The sequence below is a fragment of the Camellia sinensis genome, chromosome 6 (genome assembly GCF_055761805.1).
Source record: "Camellia sinensis isolate YWXY chromosome 6, ASM5576180v1, whole genome shotgun sequence".
Taxonomy (NCBI): domain Eukaryota; kingdom Viridiplantae; phylum Streptophyta; class Magnoliopsida; order Ericales; family Theaceae; genus Camellia; species Camellia sinensis.
Window position 1 is genome coordinate 93,068,827 of NC_138966.1, and position 12,196 is coordinate 93,081,022.

Sequence of the window (12,196 nt, forward strand, 5' to 3'; positions counted from 1 at the left end):
AAGTCAAATGTGGTGACAATTTTAATGTCATTATTAAGCCAATCCATTAAATAAAAAAATCTAAAGCTAAAAACATTTCATATATTAAACATATCAATTTTATATTAAAAACTTAATAACCATATATTACATGATAACCATAAAAAAATATCTGTTAAAAATAAATACAACCATCTATTACATGATAACCATCCAAAAATATTAATAAAAACAATCACCCATTACATGATCATGATCCAAACACATGCTAAAAATAAATTTGGTAAAAAAATAAAAATAAATAAAAATATAAAAGATTTATCATTTTATATAATTTTATCTTTGGTAAGTAGAAATAATTTTTTAATATTTATTTTTGTCAAACTAATTTATATTTTATCAAATTGATGATTTTATTCTTAAAATAGAATAACAATGTTTTCAATTATCATTATTTAGAATGAAATTCAAAATTCAGGATAAAATGTATCACAATTGAAAAGTCATAGATCAAAGTAACATAAACTCAAAACTATAAGGACCGTTGGTATAATTTCTCCAATTGTTTATTTTATTAGAGTAAAAATTGTTATGATTAATACCATTCATAGTTCATGCAAACCTTAATCAAGTTGTCATCACGATTGTATTTCATTGGTTATCATTCGATAAGATTAGGTTTGACAACTAGACATTTCTATGTTTGGGATAATTTAAGTTATTGCTTTTATTACATTTCTAGTAGTAGTGTGTGTTCATAATTAAAGCCTGAAACATTATAAATTGACAATTCCTCATTGTGGATTCTTATACTTTCTTAAAAGAGTTTTAATTGAGCTAATAATAAATCATGCTTGAATAATTTGATTTTTATAATTCATATAAGTTTAATAAATCGAGTAATAACTAGTTCAAATTTATTTAAAAATTTAAGAACTTCTTAATAAACTTATGTAATATGATTCATTTAACAATACTGCACATGAAAATCTGAAGATATGAATCTGCAACTAAACACAAATGTGCAGCTTTTGAGGAGAGAGGACAGAGGGTGTGGAGCAGAGGGAACATGATGGCCTCCATGTTTACATATCCTCCACAATCCATGCCTGTGTAACCTCAGACCTGTAGTCAGGGACGGATCCAGGATTATGACTTTGGGGGGGCTAAAGTACGTTTAACCTCTAACCAATAAAATTTGAAGTTCAATACCAATTTCTTCTAACATGAAAAAAAAATCAGTGATGTTACGATAAAATATTGAACTATATATTCCTTGTCAACATAGTCTAGTACCAAAAGATGAGCATACAATTGAGAATATTTTTTTTGCCCATATTCACTTACAAAAAGTAGTAACTATTTCGACATGCATTTATTTACTAAAGTTAAGCATCTTCAATTGAGCTCGACGTTCTTTCATAATATCAAAAGCATGAATGATAGAGTCTACATCAAACCCTCGAGCAATGTCTTTTTCAATGTACATAATCAAGTAACTACCCAGAAAACCATCTTTCATCTTATTCCTAAAAGTCATAAAATATATAGCAGCACAAAATAACATTTAGATTTTTATCCAAATTCTTAGAGGAAATTAACAAATCATAACCTAAAAGCCTATTCAATCATCAAGAAATCACACAACACAGTACCTACCAATTACAATAAATCATAGTATTAAAAAAAAAATCACAATATTTAGTTAACAATTGTACCAATAACAATTATCAGATATTCATCGCAACTCCTGCCTTCTCCACCTTATGTCAGCCTCTCTGCCATAATTTCACCCAAAAAAACAACCAGCTTGCATTGGCCCCACATTGTCATTAAATTATTATTTATTTTTTAAAAAATTCAAAATCAATTGCTAACCCAGATAATGTTAGAGGTGGAGGGTTCTGATCTGTGTGTTGAAAGAGTGTATGTGCATTTATTTTTTTGATTGGCATAGTAAAATAAAAGAGTGTTGGGAGAGAGAAGCGAAATCTATTGACAGTGAGGGTGTAATTGTGGGTTATGTGACGTAGGAAGTTGGGGATTTGGGTTGTCAAGTTTGGGATACCAAAACTAAAACTTGGGTTGAAGATTTCTAGTTGTCTGCAAGCTTATGGGTGACCAATAACAACCAATAACAAATTAATGGCAAAATAATCGCATTATTCAGTCTAAATTCACAATGAATCATATTATTCAGTCTAAAAACAGAATAATCACATTGAAGTTGAAGGGATATCAAATAACTTACCAGTGAGAGTCCACGGTTTCACCGTCCACGCCGACCAGCTCTGACGAAGTCCAACAACAAAGCTTCTCCGTTTCTTTCCTCATCTCTTCGCTCCTCTCCTCTCTTTCGAATCGCAACAAGTCACTCAGATCAGTTGTTTTCTTTTCTTTTTTTAATCTTAGTGCTGTGTTTGAACAAGCTTCTCTAGCAAGCCTTATAGTTTATATATTTGTAAAAATTTCATATTTTACACTTTGACCCATTAAAGTTTCTAAAATTTTGCTTTCATCTTGACCTAATTTAAAAGATACATATACATGAAATTTAAAATAGATTATTATATATGTTAACTAATTCCAAAAAAAAAAAAATTCCAAATAATTTAAAAAATTGGGGGGCTACTCTATATAATTTTGAAATTATCTAAAAAAAATTTGGGAGTGCGAACTCCTATAATTTTAAATTATTTTAAAATTTCTAGTATAATATATGATATTTTTTAAATTTTTGGGGGTGCGGCCACCGCCCCCGGCCCCCCCCCCCCAGATCCATCCTTGCCTGTAGTCACATTATCAAGATTTCAAAATGAGTTTCAATGCCCTCAATGGCATCGAATCTCTTGAGACTCTCCCCAACCCAACTTCAATCTCTCTCTCTCTGCGCGCGCGCACCAACTAGAGGCTTTTTACCATATTTTTGAGTTGGGTCTAATCTGGTGAGTTTGGAACCCAAACACCGGGAAGGAATGGCAGTATGTTTATGTCAGCAATACAACAGTAGAAACTATAAAATAAAAAAAATATTCATTCTACTGTGTTCTTGGAAGTAGTTGCATACTTTGAAATGTGTTAAAAAACAATAGTAATAATAACCTATATCACTTAAAATTTTAGAAAACATTTGGTTTGAGTTTTTTGAATTAAGTTTTTTGAAAATTCAGTTTTTTGATTTTTATGTTTTTTTATTTTTAGTGAATATTTTTAAAATTTTAAACATTTTTTTATTTTATTTTTTTAGATGCACCTTACTTAGATGTATCTAAAAAGTGCATCATCGAATTTATTATTGAATTGTTTGGAGGTGAATTACACTAACAGTTCTTATAATTTAGGGCTTGTATTACTTAATCTTAACATTTTAATTGTTATACATTTAATCTTAAATTTTAAATCGCGTTTCAAATAAAGACAATTGAAGACGTTATTCCATTTGAAAGGCAAAGTCGTTATATAACTTATTTTGTGTTGGTTAATTTTTATGTTGTTTGAAATATAATCACTCTGTTTGTTTTCAATTTTAAGAATTCACTTTTCAGAAAATTTTAATTTTTCATTTTTCGTATATTTTGGTTTTCACCGAATTCTTTTAATAGTTTAAGCAATTTTTGTAAGATTTTTAAGCACACCTAACATGAATACACTTAGAAGGTATAATATTCGTGAAAAAATCTTTAAACTATTCATTAAATACTAAAAATATAAATATATATATATATATATTGAAATTCAGTACATTTTTCGTATTTTTGTGTGTTTATTAATTTTTTAAAATATTTTTTTACAAATAATTTATTATTTAGATACATCTACATAAGGTACATAGAAAAAAGTAAAAAAATTGCTTAAAATTTTAAAAATATTCACTAAAAACAAAAAACACGAAAAATAAAAAACTCAATTTTCAGAAAACTGAAATCAAACACATTGAATGACTTTTTTTTTAATGAATAATGTTGAAACTTTTTTTGTTATAAAGTTCTATTTTATTTCGTTTCAGAATCTTTTTTCAGAATTTTTTTCTAAGAAACTAAAAATTAAATTGGTGAAAAAAATTAAAAACACATCATTTTAATATAATTTTATCTTTTGGGAGTGTAGAAATAATTTTTTTTAAATATATATATATATATATTTATTTTCATTAAATTAGTTTTTATTTTTTGAAAAGTCAAATGTGACGACAATTTTAATGTCATTATTAAGCCAATTTATTAAATTAAAAAATCTAAAGCTAAAAACATTTCATATATTAAACACATCAATTTTATATTAAAAACCTAATAACCATATATTACATGATAATCATAAAAAAATATCTGTTAAAAATAAATACAACCATTTATTACATGATAACCATCCAAAAATATTAATAAAAACAATCACCCATTACATGATCATGATCCAAACACATGCTAAAAATAAATTTGGTAAAAAAATAAAAATAAATAAAAATATAAAAGATTTATCATTTTATATAATTTTATCTTTGGTAAATAGAAATAATTTTTTAATATTTATTTTTGTCAAACTAATTTATATTTTATCAAATTGATGATTTTATTCTTAAAATAGAATAACAATGTTTTCAATTATCATTATTTAGAATGAAATTCAAAATTCAGGATAAAATGTATCACAATTAAAAAGTCATAGATCAAAGTAACACAAACTCAAAACTATAAGGACTGTTGGTATAATTTCTCCAATTGTTTATTTTATTAGAGTAAAAATTGTTATGATTAAGCCCATTCATAGTTCACGCAAACCTTAATCAAGTTGTTATCACGATTGTATTTCATTGGTTATCCTTCGATAAGATTAGGTTTGACAACTAGACATTTCTATGTTTGGGATAATTTAAGTTATTGCTTTTATTACATTTCTAGTAGTGTGTGTTCATAATTAAAGCCTGAAACATTATAAATTGACAATTCCTCATTGTAGATTCTTATACTTTCTTAAAAGAGTTTTAATTGAGCTAATAATAAATCATGCTTGAATAATTTGATTTTTATAATTCATATAAGTTTAATAAATCAAGTAATAACTTGTTCAAATTTATTTAAAAATTTAAGAACTTCTTAATAAACTTATGTAATATGATTCATTTAACAATACTAAACATGAAAATCTGAAGATATGAATCTGCAACTAAACACAAATGTGCAGCTTTTGGGGAGAGAGGACAGAGGGTTTGGAGCAGAGGGAACATGATGGCCTCCATGTTTACATATCCTCCACAATCGATGCCTGTGTGACCTGAGACCTGTAGTCACATTATGAAGATTTCAAAATGAGTTTCAATGCCCTCAATGGCATCAAATCTCTCTCTCTCTCTCTCTCTGCGTGCGCGCACACCAACTAGAGGCTTTTTACCATATTTTTGAGTTGGGTCTAATCTGGTGAGTTTAGAACCCAAACACCAGGAAGGAATGGTAGCATGTTTATGTCAGCAATACAACAGTAGAAATCATAAAATAAAAAAAATATTCATTCTACTGTGTTCTTGGAAGAAGTTGCATACTTTGAAATGTGTTAAAAAATAATAGTAATAATAACCTATATCACTTAAAATTTTAGAAAACATTACATTTTCATATAAGTTTTTTTTTTTTTTTTTTTTTGGGGAGAGGGCTGGAGTTCTTATTTATGATAAAATAATAATGGTATAACAATTGTATCAACTCTGTATAGTAATAACAAGCGTTGATACTTTTTGCACTTTTTCCTTGTTGATGTAAGTTTTTACATGTATTATTTTTTTCATCAATAAAGTTTCATTTTACTGATAAAAAAAAAAAAAAAAAAAAAACTCTGTATAGTGACATGGAATTTTCTTTTTCAGCCCCTATAAAAGCAAATGAAAAAGAAAAAGAAAATTAGATTGAGATATGTCATGCTCTGACTGAATTCAAAAGGCAAATGAGTTGGTGAAAGACTGCGTGGCCATCCAAAGGGGAAAAGAAGTGAATAAGACACAACATACAAGAGAGTATAGCAGTGTAAAAGTCAAAGAGTAAGAAATTACTACCACACAAAAAAACAAGGAATGATGCTTGCTTAGAGCAACGGAGGGAAAGAGAGAGAGAGAGGAGAAAAGGGAGAGAGTAGAGCTCATAGTGGGCTTCATGGGGCTTAGACTTTGGTTCAGATTTTGACAAGAGAGAATCCATTCTCTACTTAAAACTCCTCCAAGTCCAAAAAATAAAATAAAATAAAATAAATAAACTTAAAATATCTTTTCTCTTTGAAATAGTGGCAGGCCTACCTCGAGCAATCTTACATCTTTCGTCCCTTGGTAAGGAATTTTATATTTGAATATCTCTTGTTTCTCTATTCCAATGGCTCTCATCACCAATTAGATTAGAGAGGTATCTTGCACACATAATGAAATGATGAAATGATATTTAGATAGAAGATCTTGTTGGTATTTTCTCATGACAATATAAGAAAATTATATAAAATAAAATAAATAGAAATGGGAAAATAAATTATTTATTTATTTATTAAAGAATAAAATATAGAATAAACTATACAACTAAAAATACATAAATAAACTAGATTACATTATGAAACATATTACAAGATGGATTCTCATGAACATATAAAATAATATGCAAGAAGTAATTCAAGTCTAAAAATTTGAAGAATAAAAGATAAGAGATGCAAACCGAAACCTGTGTGATACCACAGTTTCCTTAAAACATATTCACCGCCTCCCGATAAGTGCTAGAGATATGCTGGCGTCTGTCTCCCAAGATACGACGGTCGAAACCAGTTAATGTAGAAGCACCTTCTGAATAGTTCTGGTAAACTTGACAATGGCAGCGCTTTCTCTCTAGCAAGAACCAAAGAAGGGGTTAGCACAAAGAAAATAGAAAAATTTCTTTGGTATAAATTTTTCTCTAACTTTATCTAAAGAAAATCACAAATTTTTCATCTCAAAAATATTTCTATCTCATCTATCTAAGTTGGAGGGGAAGGCCATTTTTATATTTGTAGGGAAGGGGTTTTAACCATGAAGGCTATCATAAAACTTAGCATCAATGGCCATTAACTCTAGTCATTAGGACTAAAGTTACAAAGGTGCAAAACTTCCATGTGCATAATATGATCATCAACTCCATCATCAAAAGATGAGAGTTACAAAGGTTAAAAACCTCATTTGCATTATATGTATATATATATATATATATAATGTTATTTAAATAATCCAACTAGATGGGTCGCAAAATGAATAAGTGTGTTGGATCACAATCTGATCCAAACCCAGTTTAAAATACATGCACAAGACAAGCCCAGTCCAGTATAGCACAATCTGGCTCATGTCTAAGACTAACGCATGCACATACACAAGCCTAGGCCAGTCCAAATCAAGACTAAGACTAGACCCAAGCCCAACTTCTATTGATACTCACTTTATGAGACAATTTCCATTCACAACTTAATGGTTTCAGCTCATTATTTTTGTGTTGTAATCTTCTCACTTAAGAGAATACAAAACCACTCAAAGCCACCTCAATCAGAGGTTGGGTTTCACTTTAATTTTGAATTAAAGTTGCCGAAAAATCATTATTTTCTAATTGATCTCACCTCCTCAACCCAATTTTTTCTATATATATATATATATATAAAGATGGGTTTGTTTCTATTAAACTGGTGACTGAAATTTAATAAAAATTTTGATTCTATTAAATCAATGTATGTAGTGGCTGAAAAACCCAAGCCCATGAATTTGTGCACTCTCCAAAGTTGAAATGAAAGTAACCAAAAGTTCTTCTCCATTCCACACCAAATGCCAGTATTGACATTACTTTTTGAATTGCATTCATTGAAAAGTGCAGTCACTAAGATTTTGGACACAGAACTATTCAACTTCAAAATCTTTGTAGCAACAACTTCAACTATAAAAAGAGTGGTTGGGGTACCACCACCACTACCCATAGCACAATATTCTAATGTGCGCATGGCACAGTAGCACTCACTCACTCACATATGTCTTATAGTGCTCTCTACACGACTCTCTTCTTCCTCTAATGCTGTGTTTGGTTAGAAGATTTGAGGGAGGATTTGGAAAGAAAAATGAAAAATGTAGGTGAAATGAGAATAAAATATGCTTAAATTTTACATAGTTTCACACACTTTTTCCCTTTCTCTTTCCAAATCCCTCCCCAAATCCTTTAACCAAACACAGCATAAGAGAAATAATTCACGGACAAAAATTTTACGCAAAATAATATAATAGTGATATTTAAAAAAAAATAAAAAAAATACAAGACATAATAATGAGTATGTATTTTGGCTCGAAATGAAAGAGTGCTAAAGGTCATATATCATTTTCTTATGTAAGGTTGTCCAATGAATTAAGTTATTCAAATTAAATTCGATTTATATTTTACTTGTTTAAAATTCGTTTGAAATCAGTTGATAATAACTAATCCAAATGTCGACTCATTTGGAGACTCGGTGGGTCCAACATGCCCATAAATGATCTTTGGATGAAGTATTGGACCACAATATGATGTGTGTGCCATGAATGAATAGGGACACATAAATTAGATGGTTTAAGTTTGGTGGGGCTAACCACAGTGGTTGTCGGGGACAAATTGGTCCTATTAGTAGAACCAGTGGTCCTTTAGTTGATATTTTTGTGTTTTTTTTTTTAAAGAATTAAAAAGGTTTATATGTGTAGAAAGTTAAAAAATTTATTTTGTAGAATGAAAAAGTTAAAAGGAACATGTATTTAAAATTAAAAAATAATTATTTTAAAGTTGCCAAACAGTCCCTAATCATAGGGGTTGTCTGGCACACATTTGTTCTATTATTTTGGTCGGTTAGTCTGGAAAAATTATTAAATGCTCTTAAAGTGTCACGTGATCATATTTTTCAATAATTATCATATATTATACCTTCTTATGTTTTTCAATCATCGAATATAAAATTATAAATTTTACATTCTCTACCAATGATAACACCTTGGAGCATTTGGTGGCCATGCTCCAAGAACACCCAATAATTAGTCGTTAGTCTGAGATTAAAAAGGTATTTGGTGGGTTCAGATTAAGATTAGGAGGGTTATAAATTATTATTATTATTACTTTCTCCTTTTTGACCCCTGCTTATCAAAAGTCAAGAGATCTTAAAAAGGGTGATTGTTTGTGGTAACATCTTTTCATGTAAAAGGTGGATTTTGATAAGAGTTTGTTTTCAGACTTCACAAGACAGATTTGGTCCAACATACGGTGTATCATCCTCTTTAGATTTGGAAGTGGTTGACCATTCCTTTATAAACAGAGTACAGAAAATATATATATATATATATTTAGAATATATTCTTAATTTAAATGTATATATAGTAAGTTTAAATTTAATATGACGTGAATTAAAATAAATTTAGTTCATATATTTTTAATTTTATTATTATTATTTATTTTTTTTTTTTTTTAAAAGTACATGAGGAGAGAATATATTATTTTAAGCAGTAGGTTAAAAGTTAATTTTTTAAGTTTGATAGGGAGAGGCCCACAAAGGTCATGAACCACTATAAACAATCCAAGCCCATCAATCGGAGCTCAATACATAACCCAGCCGATGAAGTCCACAACAGTTGGAATTCAACATGGCATAAAGAACCAATGGCATTCAGGCACGTGGCGGGTGAAGGACGAGCCATATCAGCAGACAAAGATCTGTAAAGTTATTGCCACTGCACATCACCATTAATGCAGCGCGTCACAACATTTATTACGACAATACCTCCCCGTTGGAACAGGGTCCCCTTACCCTGAACGAGGTAAGCTACAGCATAGACTTTCGGCGAGGAGGGCAGGTCGGAAGAGACAGCGAAATGATTATCAAAAGATATAAACAAACGTTGAAGACAAGAAGAAGGTTAAGCTTTTTATCCCTAATCTCTCCCTATATACTCTACCCTTCTTCCTAACTTGCTCATCGGAGGGTTCACTGGGGGACTATCCCGTTCCCCGTTAAACTTGTTTGCAGGTTATCCGGTGGGCTTCATCATTTGGACGTGGGCCTGAGGAGCTTGGACCTGTCCGATCCATTCACTGGGACGAACTGTACTATCAGTTGGCGCCGTCTGTAGGAACACTTTACTCCTCGCGCCAGTTGTGTTCACTGTCGCCGGAGACCCAGTTCAACAACCTTTTCCTCTTACCCGTCAAAGTGTATGGTCACGACTAGATCCATGGCTTCTTACAATAATGCTGTCGACCATCAGGCCGACCCCACCAATCCAAACAGCCCACCGTAGTATATTATCGAGCTTACCAACAGCATTAACCGCATGGTCGAGCAAAACCAGGCCCTGATAAATGCTTTGCTTCAAAGAAACCTTTCGATGCCTCCTCCACCACCTCCAGATATTCCACCCAACCAAGAAAGAGCTCCGAGCCATACTGCTCCGCAACCCCATCCACCCAACTTGGCAGGTCTGCAACCTCCTTACCCACACATAAATCCTCCACCTTCGCCTCCACACCCGTCGGTTGGGGCACCAGCGGCTGATAGGGAAGCCAGCAGCGTCCAGCCCCCATTGACTGACCATGGTGACCACGTTCCCCTCTGGGACGCCGAACTCCGAGCAATGAAGCTCCAACTACAAGGGGTTATGCAGAACATTCAGCATAAACCCTCTACTACCGCAAATTCACCATTTGTTGCCTCTATCCGGGACAAACCTCTGCCCGCCAAGTTCAAGATGCCCACCATTGACTCTTTTGACGGTATGACGGACCCAGTCGACCATCTGGAGACCTACCGTACTCTCATGATCCTCCATGCCTTTCCTGACGAGATCATGTGTCGGGCTTTCCCCGTGACACTGAAGGGGCCAGCTCGACTGTGGTTTAGCCAATTACTAGCAGACTCTGTCTCCACTTTCCAGCATCTCTGCGACTTCTTCCTTAGCCATTTCATTAGAGCCCAACGCCAACGCCGCCCGGCAACCCAACTCCTCAACATCCGTCAGACCGAGGGGGAGTCACTGCGCAGTTTTGTTACCCGTTTCAACACCGAAGCCCTGCAAGTAGCGGAAAACGATGACAAGGTCATCTTCACGGCTTTCATGGCCGGGTTACGATCGTCCGATTTCCTCTTTTCCTTCTCCAAAAATCCCCTGACTTCCATGGCAGCCCTACTCTCCAAAGCCCAGAAATACATGAATGCTGAAGATTCATTAGCCGCTCGGCAGGATTCCATGGCTAAAAACCCGACCCCCAGGGAAAAGAGAAAAGACTCAGAACCCAGAAACACCCAGTATAATAGCCAAACGCCCCACTATACTGACCGACCCCCCCGCGCTGACCGGTCGGCACCAACCCGACCACCTGGTCGGTTCGAGCGGTACACCCCTCTTAATTCTCCTATGGAACAAGTCCTCAACCAGATCCAACGGGACTACCTCCTCAAATGGCCCCTACCTTCACGGACCCATTCCAATCGGAAAGACCAGTCCAAATATTGTCGTTTCCACCAGGACCACGGCCATAACACTGATGACTGCATCAACCTCAAGGATTAGGTCGAGACCCTAATACGTCAAGGGCGTCTCAACCGGTTCACGGACACCCGCCCACAGCAAAGGCAAATAATCGAGCCCCCCAAAAACAACCGCTGGCACACCCCACCTCGGCAGCCAGCCCAACCCAACCAAGGCCATGATCACCCTCCACAACAGCCTCGGCCACTAGGCAATCCCCCTCCACCAGTTGGTGAAATTCGAGTCATTTCAGGTGGCCTTGCGTGTGGTGGACCATCCCACTCGGCTCAAAGGACAGAACTCAGGAAGATAAGACAAGGCTCAAACAAAGCAGTCGTCACGGTAGACCGACCCTCCAAATAGCCGAAGCAGTGGACAGAGCCCATCACCTTCACGAATGCCGACTGTACTGGCATCCGTTATCCTCATGATGACCCCCTCGTCATTTCTGCCCTCCTTTCCAACTATAAGGTCAAACGGGTTCTCATCGACAATGGCAGTTCTTCAGACATCATATTCCTCAGCTGCTTCCGCCAGCTCAAAATTGGGGAGGAAAGTCTATCTCCCCTCCAAACCCCTTTGGTCGGTTTCACTGGTGACCGGGTGACCTCCATCGGCTCCATCGATCTCCCCATCACCATCGGCGAATACCCACGACAGACTACCAAGTTGCTTACTTTCCTTGTGGTCGACTGTCCCTCTGCCTAC